The following is a 14,275-nucleotide window of genomic DNA, read 5'->3' on the forward strand; positions in this document are numbered from 1 at the left end:
GGGGATGTCTCTTTAAGGAGAAAGCTTACCTCAATCCAATGCCTTAAGAAGATGCATTACATTTCATGCCGGTAAATTGACATCCCTCAGAAGTGATGATCAAGTAGACAAGACCTTTGGATCTTCAGTCCCTAACCTTCTGCTAATTAATGTAAGCTACCAGTGGAATTATGCCATCATAATCCTGCTCAAATTTCAGATGTATGTAGCAGAAAGGAAGGGAGATGGGGAATAGTCAAGTTCATTGTTCTAAGCCCAGTTGTAAAAATAAATTTGAAGAGGGAATGAGGAGCAAGAGATCTGGGGTCTGGTATGAAAGAGCTAGGGTCTGGGCCTCCAAACCATTTCTTAAAAACACGCCTGCAAGCCAGTAAAAATTGAGTGCCCACAGTATCTTTGCAAGGAAGGATGTTGGGGGGGACAGGACTGAACAACCTGAGCATAGTCCATGACCTCATTGGCCAAAAACACACCATTACAGTCTAGCAGGTTCTACCAGGTCCTGTGGGCACCAGTCAACACTGACAATAGGACAAAAGCTGCCTTTCATCTCAGCATGTAGGCAAAATGCTGAAACGGACAGCAGCCATCTGATCGCTACCGTAGTGGCAATTTTCAAATGGTACAAGAGGTGAAATATTTTACTGCTGAGGTTCCTGTGGTAATACACTCCCAGTGTTTGAAAAGCACCAATTCCCTAGGTGGCTGCACACGGAGCCACTTTGCAAGGCTCCTAGGGAATCTTCACAGCATTGCTCCAGCAGGGAATCCAGCTGGCAGCCAGATGCAAGCGCAGAAGTGATTGCACTGCACAGAAAGCTGTGTCGGAGCGGAAGTCTCCTGCTACTCCCTTTCCACAAAGTAAACAGCTAACCATCTTCCCCTCTCACTTTTAAGATGTATAGCTGTAAACGGGGTGATAATTTTACTGCTCTGCAAATGGATATATATTTTCCTGCTCCAAGTTGAATGCAAAAACAAAGAAACAAACCTGATTTGGCCTGTTTCCAACAGCTTGGGGGGAAACTGTTAAAGCGGGTACCCATTGGCTGCTACCTGTAATGTCACTAACCCATCACCACCACAGCTCCTTAATCACAACTTTTAAAAAGTTTCCCCTTTTTGTTGTCGTCATAAAGAAAATTACTGCATAAACAATTTATGGGGGAAACATTAAGCTACCCTACACATCATAGAGTGGAACCTCCAAAAGCAGGTTAAACTGTAGGACAGACATTTCGGTACACAAAACTGATTCAGGCTAAAAGGAAATACAAAAGCAGGTAAATCAATTTATGGTTAAAAAGCTAGTCCCTTCTTGCAGGCTGTAGCGGGCAAGGGGCAGTTTCAGGTGACATATTTCTAGCCTGGGACTGAATCTGGCACCTTAGGCCTGCAAAATGGACGCTCTATCACTGAGCCACAGGCCTGGTGAGATGTCTGTAGAATGAGAGAAAGGACAGCCACAACCACCCCCAAAAGCAACAGAAATATGACAAAACCCCTGTTCCCCACCTGTGAGGACTGCCCCCCTTTGATAATTTTTGAATGTGATTTATTTCCTTATTAATTGATGGGAGAAGGAGCAGCGGGGAATGCAGGGAGAAAAAAATCACAGCATTAGTCAGCACTGACTGGCAGGGTTTCAGGCAGAAATCTTTCCTGGTGCTCCCTGAAAATGCTAGGGATTGAACCTGGAACCTTCTGCATTCAGAGCATGTGTTCTGCCACTGAGTCACAGCAAAACAGCAGCTCAAAATGTATGTTAATAGGCTTCTCCAAGCCTTACTGGTATAGGCTCCCTGCCTCACAGACCTGACTCATAGCCTCTGAAGTTGATGCATGCACGACCTTCTGTCTGGCTACATTAGGCCTGCAATAATCATTGCACAGGAAATGCTAGTGCCATTCCAAAAGTCAGTGCGTTTCCACAGTGCCAATTAAAATACCAGCATTTGTAGAAGCAAACAGCAAAAATATATTTAAAAAGAAAAAGAAAGAAAGAAGCCAGATCTGTATGTTTGGGGAGGAGTGATACCAATTACCAAACCCCCTAATTTCCATTTCATTCTGCAGAGTTCAATAATGTTTTTTCATAAAGCAATTTTTTAAAAAAACAAAAAATGCTCGAGCTGTTATCCGGCTGCATATTAATTGCTTTATTTCAGCGCTGTACACCTGGTTTTATCCTTCAACGTTTTGGAAACTGTTTGCTCTGGAAGGGCTTGCTTTTAATCCCACACAACAGGATATTTCGTTGAAAACAGTCCGGCAAAATCAGGAAGTCTTATCCTGTGGGTGGCTAAGTGGGCAGCCTGTGGCTTAAAAGGAATAGCAGTGTGTCCAGCAGGCTTACAAGAAATTTCATTTTGTGATGGATGGAAAAACAGGCACATCTCTGTCTTGGGAAAGAGCTCTGTGAAAGAACCGTCTGAGTCAGTGCTATAAACACAGGTGGAGTTTATCTTACGCTATTCATTGCACTAAAGCACTGAGAGTAAAGAAAACTATTAGATGAAATGAATTAGTCACTCTTGTGCTCAGGCACAAAAATGGGGAAGTGGTTTTCAAACTTCCTAGCTTCAGGGAATCCTTTCCACATCCAACTTGTCAACCTCTGCGTATCTGTCATGGATATCCTATATTTTGAAAAGGATTCTGGGGAATGCTCTAGAGAAGGAATGGAGAGCACTTTTCAGCTCATGGGTTGCATTTACTTCTGGGCAATCTTCAGAGCTAGGTGTGTCACCCAGTGATGGGTGGGCCCACAGAAAAAAGGGGGTGGAGCACCGAATGTAGCCCCCCCCCTTTTATATGGTAGTTTGTACCGACACATCTCTATCCTCCATCCATGCAGATAAGAGGTATTATCAGGGTTCAAAGGCACATTTGATTCATGTAAACATCAGGAAAGCTAAACTTCAGGAAGAGCTTTATGGTGGTAAGAGCCGTTTGACAGTGGAAAGGATTTCATTGGGAGGTGGTGGGCTCTCCTTCCTTGAAGGTTTTTAAGCAGAGGTTGGGTAGCCACCTGTCATGGATGCTTGAGTTTAGACTCCTGGAGAGAGCCCCAGGAGCCAGATAAATATGTGGGATGTGAAACACAAGAGCAGTCAAGTACAACATTCCTAGAGTGTACATGTTTAGACATGGGGAGGGATGTTTGTCCAGCCAGCAGGTAAACTTCCTGTTTCCCTCTGGGCTGGGACAGACTTCCTCTACATGTGACTAGAGGTGGGTGTGGCCTCACCTGTGCAGGTAATGATAAAAGCACAGGGTAGGGCAGCCATCTCTCTCTTCCATTTCTCTTCCTTCTCTCTTTCACCACATGCATCAAAGAAGCAACATCTACTGAGTGAAAGATGCCCCCTTGGCTCCCAGCCAAGAGAGGACAAAGGGACTGCCTTCTTATAAGATAGATTCCAAATGTATGTTACTTCATTAAGCTTAAGTCTGCCTTCTGGGATCTGATTGTGAACAGAATGTGAGTAAACTCTTTTTATACTTTTGTAAAAGACTATGTCGTCTCTTCTATTTTATGAGGGAATAAGGGGAAATTACCAGAATAGTTATTATAGAGGCTTTAGCGAGCCTGAGCAAACACTGCCGTTGCAAACTTAAAATAAAGGGGAATGTTTTACTCTGCTGAAATTGGGAAACTTGTTAACACAAGTCGGATAAGGATATAATCAGACAATATATCCTCTCCTGCATCCCTGAACATTCCCACAAAAAAGGCCTGAGATCACACACAAAGTTTGTGGGAATGTTCAGGGATGTAGGAGAGGATATATTGTTTGATTAAAGCCTTTCCAACTTGTGTTAACAAGTTTCCCAATTTCAGCAGAGTAAAACATTCCCCTTTATTTTAAGTTTGCAACGGCAGTGTTTGCTCAGGCTCGCTAAAGCCTCTATAATAACTGTTCTGGTATTTTCCCTTTATTCCCTCATAAAAGATAAGACACAACACAGTCTTCTATAAAAGTATAAAAAGAGTTTACTCACATTCTGTTCATAATCAGATCCCAGAAGGCAGACTTAGCTTAGAAAAGTAACATAAACCTGGAAACTATCTCATAAGAAGACAATCCCTTTGTCCTCTCTTGGCTGGAAACCAAGAGAGCATCTTTGGCTAAGCAGATGTTGCTTCTTCTATTCATGTAGTCAAAGAGAGAGAGATGGCTGCCCTGCCCTGTGCTTTTGTCATTACCTGCACAGGTGAGACCATGCCCACCTCTAGTCACATGCAGAGGAAGTCTGTCCCAGCCCAGAAGGAATCAGGAAGTTTACCTGCTGGCTGGACAAACATTCCTCCCCATGTGTAAACATGTTCACTCTAGGAATGTTGTACTTGACTGCTCTTGTGTTTCACATCCCACAAAGTTTACGCAGACTGTAGGCTAGGCCCAGGGCCAGTCCACCCATGAGGCAAGGTGAGGCAACTGCCTCAGGTGGCAAGATCCACAGGGGCAGCAGATCCGGCATCCCACAAATACACTGCCTGCTGTTCTTTGGTAGCTGCCCCAATGCCATCTCTACAGTGGCCTCTTGGCAAATGGGAGGTGCTGCTAGTCTCTTTGCTCCTGATGTACATCTTCTTCCCCAGCAGTTGCCATTTAGTGGTTCGCCTCAGGTGCCAAAATGCCTTAGGTTTGCCCTGGCTAGGCTTGGCTTCCACTGTTGCTTATCACGTGCAGTGGTGGAGCTAAGTGATTTTAGGGTCTGCTGATAATGGTCTTACTAGCTGTGTGGGGAGGCAGGGCAGATGATCATGTATTTCTTCACTTCCTCATAATGTTGTGATCCAGAAAGCTCTCCTGCTGAGTGGGGCTCTGGACATCAGCCTGAGCCCTGCCCTGACAGAGCCTCTGTCAGCCTGAAGTGCAAAAAAGAAACCCCACCATGTGTTCTACACATCAATGCAAGCTGTCTTTCAGATAAGTCACTATAACGTTACTTACTGAGGAAGTCCAGTATTCTCCAGGACACAGTCTGCATCCCTAGCAGGCAACAACTTTAGCATACAGTGGAGTGGAATGGTGGACACGCACAACCGAGAGGTTTGGTTGAAGGCTCATTAACTGCTTCTCCCTATTCCGTATTCCTATTCCCTATTCTTCTGTTATGGTCTGTGTTAATACAATATATGTGTGTACTTGCACATTGCATGAACATCTTTCATTGGGTTGTCACAAACCTTGGACTCATGATGGTGAAGATTACGTCAATGTGACTAATACAGGGAAACCTGCAATGTGAGCCAGCCTCCATCACCACTGCAGAGGGCTAGGGCAAAGAGACAGAACAAGGGAGTCCTACAAATTACTTGATTCCAGAGATCTGCAGTAATACCAAGTTGCTCCACCTCTCTGCAATAATATTTCCCCTGCACACAATTTAGTTTGTTTGTTTGTTTTTTAAAAAAAGAATCAACTCAAAGGTTCAGAGCATGTAACAACTTAAAAATAATAGAAGACCAGAACATTGTATATAGAGAGAAAACATTACAAGATGTTTCAGTGGAAGGACTGTAGCTTAGTGTTAGAGCATAGCCTTGTACGCACAAGATCTGAGGTTCAATCCGTGGCTTTTCCAGGTAGGGTTGCCTGAAACCCTGGAGAACTACTGCCAGCCAGAGCAGACTACTGAGCTAGATGGACCTGTGGTCTGATTCAGCAGAAAGCAGCTTCATAAATTTCTAAGATTCTAATACACTGCATCAAAAGGAATCCCTTGCCAATCTCCTGCACCTAAATGCTTGGCCAAACTGAGCAACCTTTTAGTGCTTCTGGAAAACACCCAGGTTTCCTTAGACAATCTCGGGAGCTATCACAGATAAGCCCTTCCTGTATTCCCTTGCTGCTGTTGCTTGGTATACAGAGAGGACAACACAAACTGGGCTCATGTTACAATGGCAGGGCTGATCCTTGCTCTGCCAGAAGTCCCAGGCTCTGTAGGTAGAACCTAAGCTGCAGATCCATCACATGCCAACATTACCCTGGAGGAGAGATGTTGGTGTAGGGAGATGCAGCAAAATAGGCCCTCCCCTGTGTCCCAGGACACCTAATGTTACCCAAGTGATCAGCAATGCAGCATTTCTTACATACCAGTGTAATGTGAGAATGGGGTGGGGGTAGGAGAATGCTCTCAGCAGAAAGCAAAAGATGCAACTGAGGTCTTTGCAGAACTTAAGGTCCCTAATAATAGTAAGTCTCTTGAGAAGCTTTAGAGTTCTACTGTCATACATTAAAAGGTTGTCTTTATTTATTTTTTAAAAAATCTGCTGGTACAAGTCCACTATTTAGCTCTGGGACCAGGCAAGGCGAGAAATAAAATCAAAGAATGACGATTCCTAGGTAGATGCAGAATATTGTGTCTGTAGGACCTGAACTTGGATATGCCAACAGCAATGAAAAAAGGAAGGTTCAATAAGCTTCAAATTAGTTTCATCCAAAGCACAGCATGGTATCTCAGATATGTGACTCAAAAAGCAAGCTTCTGTCTGTTATTTCTTCTTCTCAAGCTGTATTTGGAAACCTGTAAAGAACTGACAAAGTGTTTGTTGTTGTTGTTGAGGGTTTGGGTTTTTGTTTTGTTTTTTTAGATGAGCTTAACTTAGGGACGTGGGTGGCGCTGTGGTCTAAACCACAGAGCCTAGGGCTTGCCAATCAGAAGGTCGGCGGTTCGAATTCCTGCGACGGGGTGAGCTCCCGTTGCTCGGTCCCTTCTCCTGCCAACCTAGCAGTTCGAAAGCACATCAGAGTGCAAGTAGATAAATAGGTACCACTCCAGCGGGAAGGTGAACGGCGTTTCTGTGTGCTGCTCTGGTTCGCCAGAAGCGGCTTAGTCATGCTGGCCACATGACCCGGAAGCTGTATGCCGGCTCCCTCGGCCAATAAAGCGAGATGAGCGCCGCAACCCCAGAGTCATCCGCAACTGGACCTAATGGTCAGGGGTCCCTTTACCTTTAACTTTGTTATTTACTTTTCTTGCTTTGGAAACCAATTTCCATTTCCCAGAGTTCACACTAAGCAAAGCCGAAATAAATGTCTCTGTGTAAGGAGTCACTTACGTCCAGAATGCTTGGTGAAAGAGCTCTGTTCTCCCATGCTGAACAGACGACAAGGGTCAGCCCTCTTTCCTCTCTCTCCATTCTCTTCCTGGCCCTCCTCAAACTGAAGAAATAGGCTAGTGTACCAGCAAGAGTTCCTGGCTCCGTTGCTCTAAGAGTTGACAGCAAATTCAGTTCAGAAGATTGTTCCCACCATTGTACAGCCTACATCACAGCATAACCTGAAGGTTTTATACCAGTTGTATTCTATTTCTGCCACAAGACTTAACATGTCTGATAGCCTCTGTCAGTCATCTGTTCATCACCCATCATGGCTGCTAATCGCCTACCATTGCTAGTGGATGGAAGAGAGTTAGGCACAGTTTCTTAGAGCCAATCCTCCCCTGTAATTTACCAAATGCACTGTATTCATGTTACCTTTGCAGCTATGAAATTTGGAAATACATTTTTACTAGGGTATAATGCAGTTCCACCCTCAAAGTAGCTTAAAACTCTTAAAACTATAACAGTATGACAGTCTGTAGACACAGTAGTGCTGGAGTTTATATGTGATGGTTGCAGGTTGTAAAAAAAAAGTTGGAGGGTCCCGAAACCCAATTCCTCTAAAAAGGCCAGGCAATTTGTAAGACAAATATCACAGCTCAGGATGACAGAAAACTCCATTCTAAATGGACTTAGGAGCAGAAACAAGCTGTAGTTTGCTTGTTGATTGGCAGTCAATAACAGAAGTCAGTCAAGCAAACACGATCTGTATTAGCTGTTGGTTTTTTAATAATAATAATCTGTGAATTATATGCAAGTATTGACTCCACTCCCCCATCTTTTCTGAAATCTCCTTTGCAATGAAATGAATGGTGTGGAATTATGTAATTAATGACATCACAGAAGGCAGCAAGGCAAATAATGGGGCTTTGGGAGGAAGCCAAACTGCAGCAGAATGGAAATGTCGGTGACAAATATCAACCAGAACCTAAATCACTGTCTGCTGACATTCATAATCATAGCCCATGCAAATGCTGCAGGTATTTTCCTGAGATATGTCCTCTTCCCCACCACCACCAAGAAATGGTCCTCTTGAACATTCATCATCATTTTAGTGCGAATTTCTAACATGCACATTTTTTGTATGCACTTTAGCCTAATATACAACTTTTTGCAAAGCAATTTCTCCTCATATAATGAATTTTTGTATGTCATATTCAATACCATATGCATTTTTATGCACACTTTACCCTAGCATATGCATTTTTTTAACATATTACTTGGCAGGAGGTGAGAATGCATTACAAAATTCAGAGAAAAGCAAATTTTGAAAGACGGTTGTGTTTTGGTTCTTATATTGTTTCAGAAACTGATTTAGGTGGGTACAGTGCTTTTTTCTAAAAAAAAAATGTGTTTAGGGGTACTCTCATTTTGACTCAAGAAAATCACCATTTTATACTTCAAATTGGGAAACAATAATACAGTGGTACGTCAGGTTACATATGCTTCAGGTTACATACGCTTCAGGTTACAGACTCCCCTAACCCAGAAATATTACCTCGGGTTAAGAACTTTGCTTCAGGATGAGAACAGAAATCGTGCGGCATTGACGCAGCAGCAGGAGGAGGCCCCATTAGCTAAAGTGGTTCTTCAGGTTAAGAACAGTTTCAGGTTAAGAACGGACCTCCGGAATGAATTAAGTACGTAACCAGAGGTACCACTGTATAGTAAATGGAGAAAAGTACAAAGATTCACAAAATGTTTAGGGGTATGTGTACCCCCAGAAAAAAAGCATTGGGTAGATTTGACTTTAAATGTGGACACATTCAAATTTCTCCCCTGTCCCTACACCATGTGAACACTGCATATGCATGTTCTCCCAGCAGATCTGTCCCTAAGTAAGCAACCTAAATTGAGATGCTCCTGAGTAATCTTTCTGCTCCTCTTTGTGGGTGAGATTGCAAAAAGCCACAGCAGAGTTTGGGGGGGGGAGGAGTAAGGTGGGTATGCCTTTCTCTTCTTCTGAAAATAGAGCCACATTCTGCCAACACCCACAGTGGCCAATTAAATCTCTCCTTTCCTATTTTCCATGCCCACAACTGAAGGTGCATGCATGTGAAAGCAGAAGGTTTTCTTTCTAGCATTTTGAGTATTAGATTACCCAATGAAATCTTCATCTCATTCTGTTATGCCAAGGAACTAACGCATAAAACATCCCACAATTGGGTGTGAAGGCACATGCAAACATCACTAAGTTAAAGCTAAGCAGGTCTGCATCTGGCCAGTGTCAAGATGGGTGACCACCAGGGAACCAGCCTTTGGTTTCAGGGTGGGAGGAAAGGTTGGATATAAATGAAAACAAACAAAATACTCTGCTAAAATATTTGAATTAATTGTAAACTGGCTGAGACTGGCTTTTATTTATTGAAAGTACCAATTCATAGCCAGTTGGGAAACTCAAAAAATGATTTTACCTATCCCAAATAGCAGTGGCCAGTGGGGTGGATGGGAGTTGTGGTCCAAATTATCTGGGGGGGGGGGCACCAGGTTGGGGAAATCAGATATACTGAAACTATTACAATCCTTGTCCTTTTGTACCACCTGAACCCCAGATGGACTCTTCTGATGCGAGTAAAGAAGCGAGATTACCTTGGGTTGCTGATATGAAGTTTTTGCAAAAAAAGTAAATGCTTTCCTAGGTTCTCCTTTCTGAAAATGGGAAAAGTAAAAGGTTTCACAATTTCTTCACCATGTAATCTTATCTCAGTTCTGTCAGTAACTTAATGGTGTATTGATTAGATCTTGCAACCAACTATTTCTTTTTAAAAAGGCATTATTACTCTTTTGAGGCAAACATGAAAAACTACTTTTTTATAAATAAAAAAAGGTCCTTTTTCAGTTTTATGATATTTCAAAAGCTTCTTGGAGGCTTTATCGAGTTCCAGGGACAGGCGGAATTAACTCTACAGTATTCATTTTATGTTTCAGAGAGGGCAAATTAATCTTGGACAGGAGAAGCTCCCAGTGCTAAGGTGGAGAGGACCACAGTGGTATGTCACAGATGTACAACAGTTACTTGAAGGCACCTATAATTAAACATAAAGAAGATGACATGATCTCAATTTTTTTTGTCTTTGTACAGTTCATGGTGGGGCTGGGCATATGTTAAAAATGTCCTGGTGTATTTTTGAAACCGATTGTCCATTCTCAGAGGGAGAAAGTGAAGTGTGTGCCGTACTACCTCTTGCAAGGTGCAAGTTTCCACTGGCAGAATTTTGCATTGACAAATGCAGCCACGTTTCTAATAATCAAGCACTCAGGGCAACACATTTAGATGCTGTTGAGATGCAAGAAGTGCTGTTTTGCAGAGTGAACTAACTAGTGAAACTATTGATTTCTGAAGGACATGGGAAAAGCTCTGCGGATTGTAAAATACAGGGAGATGGAACATAGGAAATTGCCCTGTAATGCTGAATCAGACTATTAATCCATCTAGACCAGCATTATCTACTCTGATTAGCAGTGGCTCTCCAGAGTTTGAGGAAGATGTCATTCCCATCACCTGTATTTTAAGAGGCGATGCCAAGGACTGAACCTGGGACCTTCTGAATGCAAAGGAGGTGCTCTGCCATTGAGCTGTAGCCCCTTCCCATGCTTAAACTATTAAAGGTACCATTGCAGTGATGCTGCTTGTGCATTAATGAACTGTGCACCCACCAAAGCAACATACAGGCATTTTCCATTTCAGTGTCAGTGAATTATACTTAACAGGTGGAAAGTGGAGGTAGAACAAGCCTATGCACATAGGAATCCCCAGATCCTGGAAGGCTGGGCCAGCATAGGGTTTCTCAACCCAGAAGTCCATGCTAAAATGTGGGTTTCCATGGGAAGCCAGGCATCATGAAAGTGGAGACCTGAAGCCCATTTACTTGGATGTTGCCCCTTCACAGACCTAACAAATGGACAGAGTTGCAACTTCTTGTTTGGATGGGCCAAGGGACACGGGTGGCGCTGTGAGTTAAACCACAGAGCCTAGGACTTGCCAATCAGAAGGTTGGCAGTTCGAAACCCCGCGACGGGGTGAGCTCCTGCTGCTCGGTCCCTGCTCCTGCCAACCTAGCAGTTCGAAAGCACGTCAAAGTGCAAGTAGATAAACAGGTACCGCTCCGGCGGGAAGGTAAATGATGTTTCTGTGCACTGCTCTGGTTCGCCAGAAGCGGCTCAATCATGCTGGCCACATGACCCGGAAGCTGTACGCTGGCTCCCTTGGCCAATAAAGCAAGATGAGTGCTGCAACCCCAGAGTCAGTCACGACTGGACCTAATGGTCAGGGGTCCCTTTACCCTTTACCCCTTCACAGACCTAACATATGGACAGAGTTGAAACTTCTTGTTTGGGCAATAAACTTTAGAGGGACAGGAAGAAATGCTTAAAATGGTCTTGTTCTTTTGCAGGGGCCCACTCAATAACAAACATTCTAAAATTCGATTTGGCCGTCCTGTTGTTGAAAACACTAAAACATAAATGAGCACACATATTATAAACCTCCCTCGTGCCCTCTAAGGAATAGATTTGCAGGCTGTGCTGCAGGACTACGCCGTAAGTATTGTTGTCATATAACGTATATAAACGCCTTCTCACTTTCAAGGTCTTATACACTGTGTGTGTTGGTTTGTTAACAACAACAATTTTAGGACCTTGAGGTTTTATAGAGAGCTCAATATGCGCACGGTACATTTTAGCATAATAACTAATAAAAGTGATCGCTGCAAATGATAAACTATGATAAAACTCTTTCCAAAAAAAATTCATTTCCCAAAACAACCTGCAGGCAAATGAGGGCACAGGGGGAGAAAAAGAGCAGCCAAAACAGGAACAAAAGTGTGTTTGTGGTGGGGGATATGGGATTCATAAAGTGGAATAAGAAACATCCCTTCCATTGCCACTCAAGTGAGGTGGGATTGAAGCAGTGGCGTAGCAAGGTCAGGTGGTACCCGGTACGGGAAATTTCTTGTCACCCCCCCCCCACACACACACACTGAAATCTAGTTGGATTCCCAAGAGACTGCAATCTACTCACAATATAAAAAGACTGCCTGTGATCTACACATTGCCATTGCCAGTAGTTGTTGAGCTTCTTTTAGGGGAAGGTTGGCCAAAGTTGTTGTGCTTTTTTTTGCGATTGCAGGGTTTGGGTCCAGAGTTCCCTCCGCTTGTTTGCTTTCCTGCCTCCATCCATCGCGTCCTCTCCCTGCCGCCTCCAGGAGCCCAGGAGCACGGGGCTGTCAAAACGAAGGGGGGAACGCCACAGCTTCCCCCCTCCCCACACGGATTGGCACACCGAATGTCACCCCCCTTGGAGATGACACCCGGGGCAAGCCGCCCGCACCTTGCTCCGCCCCTGGATTGAAGGCAGCACTTAAGAGGCAGGAATAGGAGAATAGTTTTCTAGCCACATTTCTGAGCGCAGTGTGTAGAGAAATGAGCGTCAAATTACAGTTCTGCTAATGTCCCCATAGGGACGCGGGTGGCGCTGTGGGTTAAACCACAGAGCCTAGGACTTGCTGATCAGAAGGTCGGTGGTTTGAATCCCCGAGACGGGGTGAGCTCCCGTTGCTCGGTCCCTGCTCCTGCCAACCTAGCAGTTCAAAAGCACGTCAAAGTGCAAGTAGATAAATAGGTAGCGCTCCGGCGGGAAGGTAAACGGCGTTTCCGTGTGCTGCTCTGGTTCACCAGAAGTTGCTTAGCCATGCTGGCCACATGACCTGGAATCTGTACACCGGCTCCCTCGGCCAGTAAAGTGAGATGAGCGCCGCAACCCCAGAGTTGGTCACAACTGGACCTAATGGTCAGGAATCCCTTTACCTTTACCTTTTAATGCCCCCATACTCTTTATTCTAACCCTGGCGAATACTGTCACCAATCATTCTGGTCTCCTGTTAGGCTATTGTGGGCTGATATTTACATTTTGGAACAGAACTGATGTGCTCTTGTGTAACCCATTTCTCATTGGACCAGGTAAACCAGTATTCCTACATTCAAAGATAAATAAGGGTGCTCCCAGGCAGGTAGGGGGAAATTAACTGGGCGATGTAGGCTTCGCACAGTGACTTTTCCCAACTTTGCACAGCAGGATTTCGAACACACATGCATACCGCACAAGCACCCAAACTTCCTTAAAGCACATTCAATTAATTTCTTTTAAAGGACTATAATTTGAAAGAAATCCATTATTCACAGAGACAGATTGCTAAGCCACATAAGCTGGGGTCATATCCCCCAAAGCTATTTCAAATATATAGAGTGATCTGGTGTCAGAACAGATGAGAAGTGGTATCTGGTGTCAGAGTGGAGCCCCTCATCTCGTACAGCTCGCTAGCGTTCTAGCAACTGCCTCAGAGACTGAAGTTAGCAGGGAGAATTAATCCCCTTTCATCCCAAGGGGATTTGTGGAAGGTCAGAGTCAGTGCAGATATATGATCATCTGGAGGTTAAGCCAGAGGGAGTTCTAACACACTTCCCTGCTGGAGACTGGAAATGGCCAACACACCATTTACAGCCGAAAATGCAACATAAAAGAGTGTCTTGCTTGCTTACCTTTTCCAGAGGGTCATTATTAGGGTGGGATGCTCTTTCCCTTTCCCCTTTGTGTCAGCAGCCTAAATCTTCATTGGCTTTTAACCTGGAGAAGTACACAATATTCGGATGCATCTTAAAACTGAGAGGTCATTCGCAGCCAGTTCAATGGGAATCATTCCTTTAAAAATCTGTTTACGACTGAGGCCTTATTTTTTCCAGGCATGTCCACAAGCATATGGACTTTTTTAAAAAAAAATAATGTTTGCCTCGAAACTTTTCGACGTACAATAAAAACCAAACTAATCTAAATAAAAAGAAAGGAAATAGGGAAAAAACGAAGAGAGAAAGTGGAAGGGAATAAAAAAAAAATAATACAAAGCCATCTATCAAACGTAGATCTTATCCCTTGTCCCAGCCTCACAATGGGCATTTTAGTGAAAATATAATAGAAAAAAATATTATATTAGGAAAAATTGCTTTTTAAAAGATGTATACCCAGAGAGATGTTCACTAAAATGCAGGTGAATTTTCATAACAACTTTAAAAAAAACAACAACAGACAAACTGCCAACTGTTATGGAATAGTAGAGACCTGAACTTTAAACTAGAAACCTATGTGGTACACCAAGAAGCCTCCCTTTG

Source organism: Podarcis liolepis (assembly GCF_965112155.1).
Source record: "Podarcis liolepis genome assembly, chromosome: 11".
Lineage (NCBI taxonomy): Eukaryota > Metazoa > Chordata > Lepidosauria > Squamata > Lacertidae > Podarcis > Podarcis liolepis.